The following is a 15,368-nucleotide window of genomic DNA, read 5'->3' as shown; positions in this document are numbered from 1 at the left end:
CTGCCTATTATCACTCTTTCAGTCTGAAGAAGGATTCTGACCAAACCATCGCTGATCCATGTTGTCCTGAGATACCGCTTGACCCACTGAGCTACTCAAAGACTCTGCATCTTCTTTTGTAAACCAGCATCCGCAGTTCTTGTTTCACACATCACCTTAATACTGCGAAGAAGGGTCTCGACCTGAAACGCCACCTATCCATGATCTCCAGAGATTTCATATTTCGCTTGGGCAGTTTACAACCCAGTGGTATGAATATTGATTTCTCTAATTTCAAGTAACCCTTGCATTCCCCCCCCCCCCCCTCCTCTCCCTGCCCCTTCCCCACCCTAGTCATCTCGCCAGCTCCACTGTTCACATCCATATATCTCTTCCTTAGACACAAAATGCTGGGGTAACTCAGCGGGACAGTTAGCATCTCTGGAGAGAAGGAATGGGTGATGATTCGGGTCGAGAACCTTCTTCCGACTTGTATCTCGTTCTTATCATCTCTTCCACAGCCAATAGACCATTGTGGGCTCCACCTTGCCCTGGTCATCAGTCCCGGCTCTGATTTGTTCTGAACATTTTCATACCTCTAGTTTCCCTCTCTCCTGACTCTTCAGTCTGAAGGAGGGTTTTGACCATTCCATGTTCTCCAGAGATGCTGCCTGACCCACCGAGTTACTCCAGCATTTTCCGTCTATCTTTGCTGTCCAACACGCTGAGTCACTCCAGCAAAGATAGACACAAAGTGCTGGAATAACTCAGTGGGTCAGGCAGTAGGTGACGGTTTGGGCTGGGACTCTTATTCCAGCACTTTGTGTCCTTTTGTGTATTTAACCAACATCTGCAGTTCTTTCTTTCTACATTAATACCGCGGTGTCAAATTTTGCTTGATAACCTTATCCCAAGCAAGTATCTCTGGATAATTTGATGTAAATACAAGTAGGTATTGTTGTGAACAGTCCCGAAACCTACAGGTCCCACACAATCCACAGTGCTTACAGGCTCCCGAATGGCACAACAGACTTGCCACATGCTTGTTGAAGTTAAACACCTCCCACATTTTCTGCGGTCTTGCCCTGAATAAGTTATCACAAGAGCATTCAGTAAATGGCAGCCACACACTGTGCTTAAAGCTGCTGCCTCCAACCTTGTGTTAACCAAAGAGCTTTACTTAACAAAACAATCAGCAGTTAGTCCAACGCCTCTGATAAAACACAATCAGCCTCTCTCCCCGGGATGGGGACATTAAGTACTGACTATTTATACTGCAGCGGCAAAGCCACACTGGGTCTGAATTGATCACAATGCTCCCCACTTCTCCTTGTCCCCTCCCTCTCAGTGGGAAAACACCTGGACCCACTCATACTTTCTGTCGCCACACCCCCTCCCCTGCTGACGCCATTCACTGTGTGCACGGACAGTTACGGTCCTCAAGACAGCATCTTTCCAATCTACTGCCACACTTGGCCAAGAGCCCACCTCCCATCACTCTAGGATTCCTGCTGCTCTGTGGCTCGACAACCACGTTCAGAGTCGGACTGTCTACCACAGCCGCGTGCGTTCCCTCTGCACCTGCCTGCGCCACCATCTTGTGCCGCGTGGCTTCCTGCTCCGGTTCCAGACTTTGACTTTAGACTTTAGAGATACAGCGCGGAAACAGGCCCTTCAGCCCACTGAGTCCGCACCGGCCGGTGACCACCCCGTACACCAGCACTATCCTGCACACTAGGGACAATTTACAATTTTACCGAAGCCAATTAACTTACAAACCTGTACATCTTTGGGATGTGGGGGGGAAACCGAAGCACCAGGAGAAAACCCAAGCGGTCACAGACAGAACTTACAAACTCCTTACAGTAGAGCAACCATAGTCAGGATCGAATCCGGGTCTCTGGCACTGTAAGGTATCAACTCTAGTGCTGCGCCACTGCGCTGCCCAGACCTCCCAGTTCAGATACAACCAGGATTTCAGGTACCTGAACTTAATCCACCGCTTATCATATATCATATATATACAGCCGGAAACAGGCCTTTTCGGCCCTCCAAGTCCGTGCCGCCCAGCGATCCCCATACATTAACACTATCCTACACCCACTAGGGACAATTTTTACATTTACCCAGCCAATTAACCTACATACCTGTACGTCTTTGGAGTGTGGGAGGAAACAGAAGATCTCGGAGAAAACCCACGCAGGTCACGGGGAGAACGTACAAACTCCTTACAGTGCAGCACCCGTAGTCAGGATCGAACCTGAGTCTCCGGCGCTGCATTCGCTGTAAAGCAGCAACTCTACCGCTGCGCTACCGTGCCGCTTCTCGCAACAGTTCTCCTTCCGTACCCTGTGAGTCTGAAGAAGAGTCCTGATCCGAAACATCACCTATCAATGCTCTCCAGAGATACAGCCTGACCCACTGAGTGACTCCAGCACTTTGTGCCCTTTAGTCAATGTCACTATCCATGCTACGGGAATCTATTGGAGATTCAAAATTAGAGCTATGGCAGCAGTTTGGACCCTGATTCAGTAACACAAGGTCAAATCTCACAATACAAAGCCAGTAACAATAATGGTGATGATCTTCCTAACATGGTCTAACAGGAATGGGTCTCCAGACTCTCTCTCTTAAGTACCTCCTCAGTTCAGGGGTTACGAGGGACAGACAATAGATATCAGCGTCGTTCTTGTCAACAAATACATAAAATATTGTCATCGTGGAAGGAGAAATTGCCACTTGCCGAACATGTGGTCAAGAGCATTCCCAACTCACATCACTGAGCAGGTGTGTCTGACAATATTTGTTTACCCACCGGCTTTAGCACAGTGGTGAAGCCATCGATGGAACCATGATAAAACAAGAAAAAATGCCAAGAAGATGGTATCAAGGAGAGTCTCAAAGAGGGAGAAAGGCAAAAAGAGAAGGAGAAGCAATTCTGGAATTTGGGACCTTATCACAACGGCGTAGGGATTACAGAATTCAGCAGAGAGTTCAAAATCATCAGAGGGGAGGGGTGAGTGAAGACGGATTAAACTCTTCAGGGGGGAATTCACACAAGTTGAGTTTGCAGGATCTTGGTAGCTCTGCTCAGCTCCAAGCATTGCTCTGATCGGATTGCTTCATTCAATAGAGTCTGGATGCCAGTGCCAAGACCATCAACCCAGCCAAGAAAACTGCAGCAATGGCTGGTACGTTGAAGAGGCCTATAAGCTGCCAAAGATCAGAGTAAAGCTTCCACTGATGGTCATGGCCAATCCTTTACTGGGCTTTGTTGGGTGATTGTTGGGAGCTGTAGGATTTCCTCTCTCCACCCAATTGAATCAAAGGCCTTTCACTGCACATTTATGTGTATGTGACAAATAAACTTGACTTGACTTGGCCTTTATTGCAGCTTGAGAGTTTACGGGCAACACTGGAGACCGTGGTCACTGGCGGTGCAACAGGGGAGGAACATGGGCCTCACTTCCCAGCCATTTCCATCAGACAAGAGTGCAGTGGCAGACCCACGGGAAGGGTGATGGAGATTCCAACCTTGGGAAATGGGTGTGATTCATGGCCCATATCTAGCCATTCACCACTCAAGCGACTGAACCACAGTCTGGCTTTATCTACTATCGATAAAATGATCCCTGAAGAAGGGTCTCAACCCGAAACGTCACCCATTCCTTCTCTCAAGAGATGCTGCCAGTCCCACCGAGTTACTCCAGCATTTTGTGTCTATCTTTGGTTTAAACCAGCATCTGCAGTTCCTTCCTGCACATTTCCCTGCAGTAAACTTGTTCAAAATATCTCCGGACTTTCCCGAAGATTCCAACTTGTCGTCTTTTCTCATTCAAGGATGTTGACATCTCGTTTAGTGCTCACAGTGGAAAACCAAGTCACACCGGGAAATCAGGCCAGCGAGTGTTATGGGACACCACCATAACTGGGAGCCAAATTCAGATGTTTCTGTCTTTGTGAAAAAGTTCTGCCAAAGCAAATATCCCTTCAATTTATGATCGCATGTCTGAATGCTGGAAATTATTTTGTAATCCATCATCACACCACTCAGGCACCAGGTCCTAAGAATGTAAGTAATAGGAGTAGAGGGTGGCTAAAAGTCCCCTTGAGCCTGTTCTGCTGTTCCATAAGATCATGGCTCATTTGATCTCAGCCAAGTATCTGAGTGATGAGCGATCACTAGGTAATGAGTAACGACCCTGCCAATCACTGAATCAATGAATGCCAACCCATCAGCCAGGCTATGAATTACTGCCCTTTCAACTGGGATGTTAACCCTGACCCTGTCTACCCACTCCAGAGGCTCCTGCAACAGTAACTTGAACAGGGACCAGGGACTGTGGCGCAGCGGTAGAGTTACTGCCTTACAGCGAATGCAGCGCCGGAGACCCGGGTTCGATCTCGACTACAGGGTGCTGCCTGTACCGAGTTTGTACGTTCTCCCCGTGACCTGCATGGGTTTTCTCCGTGATCTTCGGTTTCCTCCCACACTCCAAAGACGTACAGGTATGTAGATTAATTGGCTTGGTAAATGTAAAAATTGTCCCTAGTGTGTGTAGGATAGTGTTAATGTGCGGGGATCGCTGGTCGACGCGGACCCCGTGGGCTGAAGGTCCTGTTTCCACATTGTATCTCTAAACTAAACTAATTCGGCCCAGCATCCTAGCTCACATTATCAAAGCACAATGTGAATTCCAAATGCAAGTCTGGTGGCTGAAAATAGAAATTTGGTGGATTAAGTGATTCTAGAATTTTTTTTTAAAGTAAACGTGACCGATTTTGAAAACCTTGAAAGGGTTCACCAACAGGAGGAAATCAGTTATCCCTACCCTGTCCAGCCAATGTGGAACCCGAGGTTCACTGCAATATGTTTCATTATGAGCTGTTCTCCGATCTGGATTTGCAACCCACTCCAACCCATAGTGAAGGAGGCCCACTATCACCTCCCCAAGGGAATTTGGAATAACCAAGAAAAGCTCGCCTCAGCCGTGATACCACCATCCAGCAAACAGAACAGAGAACAGTACAGCTTAATAACAGGCCCTTCGGCCCACAACGCCTGTGCTGAACATGATGCCAAGCCCATCACTTAGCGACCTGCACATAACCCATCCATTCCCTGATTATCCACATGCCTATCCTGGTCTTTTACATGCCACTAACATATCAGCTTCTACCACCAGTGTGTTCCAGGCACTTACCACCCTCTGTGGAAAACAAAACTTGCCCCACACACCTCCTTTAAACTTTGCCCCTCTCACCTTAAAGCTATTCCCTGATGATCAAAAACACTTCAGTTTGAATTCCCTGAACTTATAACATAACCATATGGGCACATACCATAGTGACATATGAAAAGTTGGGAGTATATCTGCTGTTCAGCTGAGAACATTTAAAAATGCAACATATCCATCTCCGTACAACATCAGCCTGTCAAGTCTATGCCGGCTCACAGAACAATTTCATTTGTTTATTAATCCTCCAACTGCCCCCATGGATTCTTCCTAGCTCCACCCTGTAACTTACACTTAGCTTTACTTTTTGGTTTTACAGATATAACATGAAACCGGGCCCACCGAGTCCACGCTAACCAGCAATCACTTGCACTATCCTACACACGAGGGACAATTTACAGAGGCCAACCAACCTACAAACCTACATGTCTTTGGAATTTTGGAGGAGCACCCGAAGGTCACCCATGAGGTCACAGGGAAAAGGTACAAGCTCCCAACAGGTAGCGCCGTTAGTTAGCATCAAACCCAGGTCTTTGGCGCTGTATGGCAGCAATTCTACCGCTGTGCCGCAACTTAGGGCAACTTAGCAGTCCGCGAAGCTTGGAGTTGTTGGAGGAAGCCCACATGTGGCAGGGAAAACATGCAAACTCAGCACAGAGAACTTCAGAGATCAGGATTTCATCAATGTCAGCAGCTTTACTGGTTGCACCAATTTAGTACATTACACTTGGTACTCAAGATATGGTCTCCACCACAATGGAGAAACTAAACATAGATTGGATGATCATTTTGCAGAACCTCTGCACTGGACATGTCCATTCTGGCACGGGGACCCTGAGATGCCATTTGCCAAACATTTTCATTCTTCATTCCACTCTCACTCTGCCCCCTGTCTTCCTAGTTTTAGAATGCTCCAATGATTCCCAACACAACCTTAAGGTACAACATCTCATCTTCCATCTGGACACAGGGTTATAGTAGAGTCAGTCATGCAACATGGAAAAAGACCCTTTGGCCCAACTCATCCATGCTATCCAAGTTGCCCCATCTAATCTAGCCCCACCTACCCACATTTTGCCCATATCACTCTGAATATTTCCTCTAGACATTTAGACTCAATTGGCCAAATGGTTTAATTGTACTCCTATAATTTAAGAACTATCCATGTACCTATCCAATTGTCTTTTACATTGCTGTTAGTGTACCTGCCTGTTCAGCAGTGAACTCAACAATTTCAGTGAACCAGCCTTTTCTGTTTATCAGAACTGGCCATTCCATTTTTCTGTCTCACAAATGCTGCCTGACCTGCTGCATATCCCAAGCATGCTTTTATTTCTGATTTCCAGCAATTGCTGCACTCTGTGTCTCAGTTTCTTCATGTTTCCTCTTGCCTCTGTTTAGTTTAGTTTAGAGATACAGTGCGGAAACAGGCCCTTCGGCCCACTGATTCCGTGCCGACCAGCGATCCCTGCACACTTACACTATCCTACACACACTGGGGACAATTTACAGTTATACCAAGCCAATTAACCTACAAACCTGCACATCTTTGGAGGGCGTGAGGAAACGGGAGATCCCTGAGAAAACCCATACAGGTCACGGGGAGAATGTACAAACTCCGTACAGCCAAGCACCTGTAGCCAGGATCGAATCCGGGTTTCTGGTGCTGTCAGGCAGTAACTCTACCACTGCGCTGCTGTAAGGAATTCTTTTTCAACTTCTGCTATTTACACTTCCCCAAACAGATCAGCTGTGATTAACAAGCATACCTCCAGATTTAAGGACAGTTTCTTCCCAGCTGTTATTTCAGGCATCTGAGCCATCCTTCACCAATTAGAATGCGATCCTGACCTCCCATCCACCTCATTGGAGAGCTTTGAACTATCATTGATCGTACATTACTGGATGTATCATGCTCTAAACATTATACCCATCATCCTGTACCGGTACACAGTGGATTGTAATCATCATAGTCCTTTTGCTGACTGGATAGTACGCAACAAAAAAGCTTTTTACTTCACCTTGCAGAATAAAAAGACGTATCTTTAGAGATGAGGAGCAATTTCTTAAGTCAAGGGATGGTAAATCTGTGGAATTCATTGCCACAGACGGCTGTGGAGGCCAAGTGAATGGGTATTTTAAAAATGGAGACTGAACGGTTCTCAATTAGTAAGGGTGTCAAAGTTATGGGGAGAAGGCAAAAGAATGGGGCTAAGAGAGAAAGATAGATCAGCCATGATAGAATGGTGGAGGAGACTCAATGGGCTGAACAGCCTAATTCTGCTCCTATGATTTATGAACTTACGAACACATGAAAATAATAAACTAAACTAAAACTAAGCTCTTCAACCCCCCCCCCCCCCCCCCCCCCCAGCACCAGCACCACCACCCCTTGTGTCATTCAGCTTCTCTTGGTGGCCACTGTGTTACACCCAAGCCATTTCTTCTCTCCAGTGGCCCCTGCAATTCCACAACCTCAAACAAGATTGATTTATAACTTTTTCCTTTTTCTGATGCAAAGTTCCCTTTGCTTCTCTCTCCACAGATGCTGCCTGACCTACTGAAAAGCTCCATAGTGGACTACATTGGAACAAAATTGTTCAGCGTGTGTCTGGCTTTTCAGGGTATTGCGCGGGGCATTAAGGCTGCTGCCTCAGAGGGGGGGGGGGGGTGGTGGGTGTGTGTGTGTGTGTGTGTCTCTGTGTGTGTGTGTGTGTGTGTGTGTGTGTGTGTGTGTGTGTGTGTGTGTGTGTGTGTGTGTGTCTGTCTCTGTGTGTGAGATGTTCTCCCTGTGACCGTGTGGGTCTCCTCCGGGAGCTCCAGTTTTCTTCCACATCCCAAAGACATGGAGGTTTGTATGTTAATTGGCCCTCTGAAAATTGCCCCCTAGTGTGTAAGGTGGATGAGAAAGTGGGATAACATAGAAACTAGTAGAAACTTGAACGTGTGATTGGTGGTCAGCATGGACTTGGTTGACCGAAGGGCCTGTTCCCATGCTGTATTTTTTTTTTTTTAAATCAAACAAACTTTATTCAGAATTAAAGTATACACTAAATATGAAATGTGCAAAAATTATTCAGACATTATCAAAGCAGAGGCTTTACATATAAATATCCATTAGTGTGGAAGGTATTTATTCACAAAATGCTGGAGTAACTCAGCAGGTCAGGCAGCATCTTGGAGAGAAGGAATGGGTGACGTTTCGGGTGGGGTAGTTTCACAGAAATATCCTTATACCAAGCACTCGTCACTCCTGTGGCGCCCTGGGGTGATATTATTTCCCTCTTTTGAGGGGCGTCACCACCCCACAAATATCTTCTTTTTTTTTAATGCAAAGAGCAAAGAATGTAGAGAAAATAAGACTCCGTTGCAAACAAGTGTCTTGTAACTTCCTGTGGCAAACAGTAATCAGCTCAGAGTAAATGAGCAGGGAGAGAGGCTCAAATACACCGAGCCTCCCTCGACTTGCCAGGCAGAAATGTTGGCAACAGCAGGCTCCTCTTTCACAGGCTGGGCCGCCAAAGACCAGGCAGTACACACTAAACGCTGAGTTCAAAACCGCCCAGCGACTCCTTGAACTAGCATCTGCAGTTCCTTACTAACACAGCAACTCTGCTACCTGTAACTCTGCAGAAATCCCTGCCTTCGACGTCTCGTCTGCCACCCCTAACCCCTTTTCACACGCTCTGCACCCCAGTATAAAGAATGTAGCTGGCTGACAAGACACCTTGCGTCAGTAAAGCACCTTCTAACAACTGGCAAAACATGAAACAACACTTCAGCCCAAGGAGTCAACCTTTAAAGTAGCAGGCGGCTGGATTCACTGATAAAGTAAAGTACTTTGGACACACACACACACACAGCAGTGGGCAAGCAAGCTTTGGTTGGGAATCCGTGGCTCTTCGGTGATAAAAGGCAGCTGAACATGGAATGAATAAGCCACATGGGTTAAAACACAGCACCAATGGCCTGTCTTCACGTCGCTCCTTAATATTTCACCAGCTCGGGGGACGGAGAGCTGCTTCAACAGGTAGCCGAGTCCAAAACAAAAAAACTTTTCCCAACAGCGCTGAAAATCCCCAGCTTTTAACCTCCAACGAAGGGAGGCGGCCGCCACAAACAAGCAGGAACACACTGGCAACTTTGCAAAAATAAGAAGCAGCAACAAGCGTTGTTCTCTCACCTGGAAGGAATCAAGTTCCAACAGCCAGCTGCATCCAAATGAATCCCTGCAGTCGAACAGTAAACCTTCCCCCTCTCTCTCTCGTTATCGATATGTATTGTACGTGCACATATATAGATGACAACAAGAACAACAACAAAAAAAAAACTCTTGTCTCAAAGCGGAGCAGAGGGACGACTAACCTCGCTCGGGGTTTTTTTGTTGTTGCTGGTTGCACACACTGGACTCACACACACAGGGAAATCAGGGACAGCGAGGCAGGGCTGACACAACAAAGAACTAGTGAAAACAAAAGAAACATATGGCTCCAGTAGCAAAAGGCTTGTAAATTAAACATAGTGGAGATTAGATAATGAATGTGTATTCACATGCAGAGTTGTGCCCGAGGTGGGAGCTACCATGCCAGTGGGGGGATGTCTATGGGCTCTCAGGGAAGAGATTACAGGGACAAAGGGCTGGTTTGCTGCAACCCGAGTGTTGCCCTGAGGGTATTGCCAGCTCCCAGCTTCAGAGGGGAAGGGTGGCCGGCGTTTGCTTGTCCGGCGACGCCAAGGTGAGGTTTGCAGTCAGAAAGGAACTACCTGCGCTGTGAAATCCAGTGGGCCGCCACAGATATACCAGCTGCTGTGGACATATGCAGAGCTGGACTCCTGATGCCTAATAGGATTATAAAACTCCACTTTCTGCTGGGCTTTGTGACAATCCACTTGTACCCCAGGCCCGTCGATAACTTGTGCTGACTAATTCATCCTGTCTCTCCCCCTTCAGACCTCCTCGCTTTTTATTTTGCTTTCTCCTTTATTTAACAAAATGCACAAATTACTTTGAAATGGAACCACCCATTTGTCTCGGGCACTGAGGCTTGAAATTTGTGACAGCGCGTTATTAGTGACCGAGGCAAACAAGCCCTCCCCTCCAACTTGCACGGGCAGGTGAAGAGTTTCACTGCACAAAACACTGGCCTCTCTTCTCTTCTCTTCTCCCCGTCACTTCAGCCGCCAGGACACCAAACTTGGAAGCAAGCGGCCGTTCTTTTGTTGAGTAGCCGCACACTTTCACAGACAAAGATACACACAGAAATGTATGCCAGCAGGCAGACAGACAGACAGGCACAATTACACCCCCACCCCGTGTTCACACATCCGTGCAATGCCAAAATACCCTCTCATACACCACACACAAAACCGCATACAAACATCATACGTGTACACAGCCTCAGTCACCTGCTCCCATGCACACACCAACATAAAAGGCACACTCTCACATTCACATGCACAATAGACAATAGGTGCAGGAGGGGGCCATTCGGCCCTTCGAGCCAGCACCGCCATTCAATGTGATCATGGCTGATCATTCACAATCAGTACCCCGTTCCTGCCTTCTCCCCATACCCTCTGACTCCGCTATCTTTAAGAGCTCTCTCTTGAAAGCATCCAGAGAATTGGCCCCCATTGCCCTCTGAGGCAGAGAATTCCACAGATTTACAACTCTCTGACTGAAAATGTTTTTCCTCATCTCCGTTCTAAATGGCCTACCCCTTATTCTTAAACTGTGGCCCCTGGTTCTGGACTCCCCCAACATTGGGAACATGTTTCCTGCCTCTAACGTGTCCAATCCCTCAATAATCTTATATGTTTCAATAAGATCCACTCTCATCCTTCTAAATTCCAGTGTATACAAGCCTAGTCGCTCCAGTCTTTCAACATACGACAGTCCCGCCATTCCGGGAATTAACCTAGTGAACCTACGCTGCACGCCCTCAATAGCAAGAATGTCCTTCCTCAAATTCCATCACCTTCACAAGTAAGGAATGCAGGAAGACGTTGAGACCGACTCCGCATGTCGATTCCTTCTCTGAACCGCCCTCCCCCCCTCCATTTTCCCTCTCCTCTAGAACTGACATAGTTTAGTTTAGTTTATTGTCACGTGTACCGAGGAACAGTGAAAAGCTTTTTTTGTTGCATGTCAACAGCGGAAAGACCATGTACATGATTACAATCGAGCCATCCGCTCGATATATGATAAAGGGAATAGTCTGAAGAAGGGTCTCGACCCGAAACGTCACCCATTCCTTCTCTCCTGAGATGCTGCCTGACCTGCTGAGTTACTCCAGCATTTTGTGAATAAATACCTTCGATTTGTACCAGCATCTGCAGTTATTTTCTTATAAAGGGAATAGTGTTTAGCGCAATAAAAAGTCCAGTAAATGCGCGGAGAGGAAGAAGTTTCAGTCTGACGAACTTCCATCATTCCAGACAAAGGTCTGAAGGATGGTTCCCACCCAAAGCATTACCTATCCCTGTCCTTCATAGACGCTGCCTGCCGCTGAGTTACTCCAGCACTTTGTGTCTTGTTCCTTGTTAACCTTAAAGGGCCTCTCCCCCCCAAACCAGAGAGCGGCAGCATAAAACACTGCTATTGGGGAGGTGGGAAGGAAAAGACATGGAAGCTGGGACACAAAGATCCCATGGGTACATGGGCAACTCCACGTGCTGCCCTGCACGGTTGCTGTGCCACAGATCCCTGCAGGATGCAGGATGTTTGAAGGGATGGAGATCGCAGTGTGCAGCACGTCATGTGACAACACTGGGCCTCTACTAGCTGGAGTTTAGAAGGTTGAGGGGGAACCTCATTGAAACCTACAAATAACGAAAGGCGTAGATAGAGTGGATGTGGAAAGGATGTTTCCACAGGTGGGAGAGTCTAGGACCAGAGGTCATAGCCTCAGAATGAAAGGGCGCTGTCCTGTTGCCTCTGAAACATTGCAATAGTCTTTCTTAATCATTCAACCAGAAGGGGCATCACAGCTCCAGTCAAACAAATTGTGGCTCAACTTAAATGTAGTTGGGTTCAAGAGTCAAGAGTGTTTTATTGTCACATGTCCCAGACAGAACAATGAAATTCTTACTTGCAGCAGCACAGCAGAATGGGTAAACGCAGTACTCTGTAAACTACATAAAAAATGAAAAAAAGTTCAGTGGATGTATTTGTGTAGGAAGGAACTGCAAATGCTGGTTTACTTTGAAGATAGACACAAAATGCTGGAGTAACTCAGCAGGACGGGCAGCATCTCTGGAGAGAAGGAATGAGTGACCTATCAGGTCGAGACCCTTCTTCAGACTCCAAAGGAAGGTCTGAAGAAGGGTCTTGACCCGTTACATCACCCATTCTTTCTCTCCAGAGATGCTGCCTGTCCTGCTGAGTTACTCCATTTTGTGTCTGTCTTCAGTAGAAATATATATAACAAAATATATATATTGCAATTATATATAAATAAATACACACACACACACACATACATATATACAGCATGGTAACAGGCCCTTCCACTCTCCGAGTCTACGCCAACCATCGATCACCGTTCACACTAGTTCTATGTTATCCCACTTTTTCACCCACTCCCTACACTTTAGGAACAATTTTCAGAGGCCAATTCACCTACAAACCAGAACATCTTTGGGATGTGGGAGGAAACCAGAGCACCCGGAGGAAACCCACGCAGTCACAGGGAGAACGAGCAAACTCCCCAGCACCCATGGTCAGCCCAAACCCAGGCCTCTGGAGCTGTGTGGCAGCAGCTCTATCCGTTGTGCCACAGTGCCGCCCAGTCTGTGAGGAAGCACACCTGCAGTGACATTAGTACGTGACTTTTGTTGGGTACACATCCATTACTCTTCAGTCAATTCTACAGATGGACCAACCTGTACATGAATAATAGACAGTATTGGGCCTAAATTTCTAATTTGCAGATTTTTCTATTATATGAAAAGATAAATGTGGATAAGCTGCAGTTCCGGAATTTTTGGAACATACATTTTTTTCTATAAATGTTCCTGTGACCTTAGTTCAAAGTTTGTGATCTTGCATTTCCACACAATTTGTGCAGTCACCTTGTGTTACCTGAGGCTGGGGAGCTATTGTAAATGCTTAGTTTACATGAATGCACGAAAAACGTGCTTCAGGTCAATGCTACTGACATTTATTGCTGCCCTGGCCAATACTTAACCCATGACCAACAACTCAGGAACAGATTATCCAGTCATTAACCAATTGCTGTTTGTCAGAGGTTATCATGTGTGAATTGGTGGTCCTTCAATTCCATGTCCCAGACACACCATACGACCGTAAGACATAGGTGCAGAATTAGGCCATCCGGCCCATCGATGGCTGATCTATTTTTCCCTCTCAATCCCATTCTCCTGCCTTCCCCCCATGACCTTGACGCCCATACTAATCAAGAACCTAGCAATCTCTGTTTTAAAAATACCCAAAGACGGCCTCCATAGCCATCAGTGTCAATGAATTTCACAGATTCACCACCCTTCAGCTAAAGAAATTCCTCCTCATCTCCATTCTAAAGGTACATTGTTTTCTTCCGAGGCTGTGCCCTCTGGACCCAGACTCTCCCACTAGTGGAAATATTCTCTCCAAATCCACTCTATCTAGGCCTTTCATTATTTTGTAGGATCTCAATGAGATCCCCTCTCATCCTTCTAAACTCCAGTGAGCACAGGCCTGGAGCTTTCAAATGCTGTTCATACATTAACCCAATCATCCCCAGGATCTTTCTGGTAAATCTCCACTGGACCCTCTCCAATGTCAGCCCATCCTTCCTCAGATATGGGGTGCAAAACTGCTCACAATATTCCAAATGTAGCCTCAACATAACACCCTTGGATGCAAGTACTTTGATGTCCGAGGGTTAAAATGCTACAGAAATGAAGTTTAACTTTCAACATCCAGCAGTAAAATTGGAATAAACAGCACACTTTAGCCTGAAGAATCAGAACTGACATTAAAACAACCTTTTAAAAACATTTCGTTTTGATGATCTATTCAAAATTAACCGGTGACCACAATTGTGAGCCTACCAGGGTGTTTTCTTTCATGGATAATTAATGCTTCTTTTGTTCAACTTTTCTTTTTTTGATATAATTTCCTACCTGTTACTCTTACTCCAGAGATTCCAGCTACCCTCATCAGAGGTCATGCTCTGTTAAAGACAGCTGAACAATGAATTCTCCAATTCTAGGTAACAGCCCAAACCACCCCCCCCCCCCCCCCCCCCCCCCCCCCACAACATCTTCCCTCCCCCACTCTTCCCGGTGTCACATGCAGAGGTGCGCCCATTCTTCTTACTATCAACCCCCACCCCCTTTCACCTACATCCTTTTCTCTGGTTTCACATTTCACTCCTCTTCTTTCCTTATCTTACTGCCTATTTGACTCCCATTCAGCTCGGGTCTGTGTCCATCCATATGCCATTCAAAAACTCCTTACCTGTATCCACCTATCACTTTCCAGGCTTTGTTCTGCCCCATCTCTTTTCCAGCTTTTCAGCTTTCTACCCCCCCCCCCCCCCCCCCGACCCAAAACATCATCTATCCTTGCCTTCCAGAGACGCTGCCTGACCTGTTGAGTTACTTTAGCACATTGTGTTGTACTCAAGATTAAAGCATCGTAGTTTCTTGTATCTCCATCTTAACATCACGGCTAACCTGTTCATTTGACCTCATATGGTAAGCTTTACATCTGAATACGTTGAAGGGGCAGCTGGTAGATTTACTGCCACACAGCTCCCGAGACTCGGGTTCGGTCCTGACCGCGGGTGCTGTCTGTGGGGAATTTGCACATTCTCCCTATGACCATGTGGGTTTCCTCTGGTTTCCTCTCTCATAAGACATGCAGGGTTTTTAGGTTTATACCAAAGAGAGACACAAAATGCTGGAGCAACACAGGCAGCATCCCTGGAGAAAATGGATTGGTGACATTTTGGACTGGGACCCTTCTTCGGGGGTTAATTGGTCTCTGTAAAATTGCCCTTGATGTGTATGGAGTTGATAGTGAAAGTAGGATAGCATAGAACTAGTGTGGATGGTTAGTGTTGACTCAGTGGGCCGAAGGGCCTGTTTCCATGCATTATCTCGCTAAACTAAAAAAACACCAGCTTTCTCAGTGGGTTCAATTGT

General features: G+C 46.6%; 1 protein-coding gene across 3 annotated transcripts in view; it reads right to left on the bottom strand.

The window, feature by feature from the left end:
* The window catches only part of gse1b (Gse1 coiled-coil protein b), a 514,981-nt gene that overhangs the window by 379,181 nt on the left and 120,432 nt on the right, over nt 1–15,368 (bottom strand). Inside the window, exon 1 of one of the 3 annotated variants that reach the window (XM_078400744.1) lies at nt 9,400–9,465. The exons of the other annotated variants lie outside the window; for them this stretch is intronic. The gene's annotated coding sequence lies outside the window, so the exon portion shown is untranslated. Of the gene's footprint in view, nt 1–9,399; nt 9,466–15,368 lie in introns of those variants that run through there. 3 annotated transcript variants of the gene reach the window in all.

This window comes from Rhinoraja longicauda, chromosome 6 (genome assembly GCF_053455715.1).
Source record: "Rhinoraja longicauda isolate Sanriku21f chromosome 6, sRhiLon1.1, whole genome shotgun sequence".
Taxonomy (NCBI): Eukaryota; Metazoa; Chordata; class Chondrichthyes; order Rajiformes; family Arhynchobatidae; genus Rhinoraja; species Rhinoraja longicauda.
Note: the sequence above shows the minus strand (reverse complement) of the source record. Positions and strands in the feature narration are given on the sequence as shown.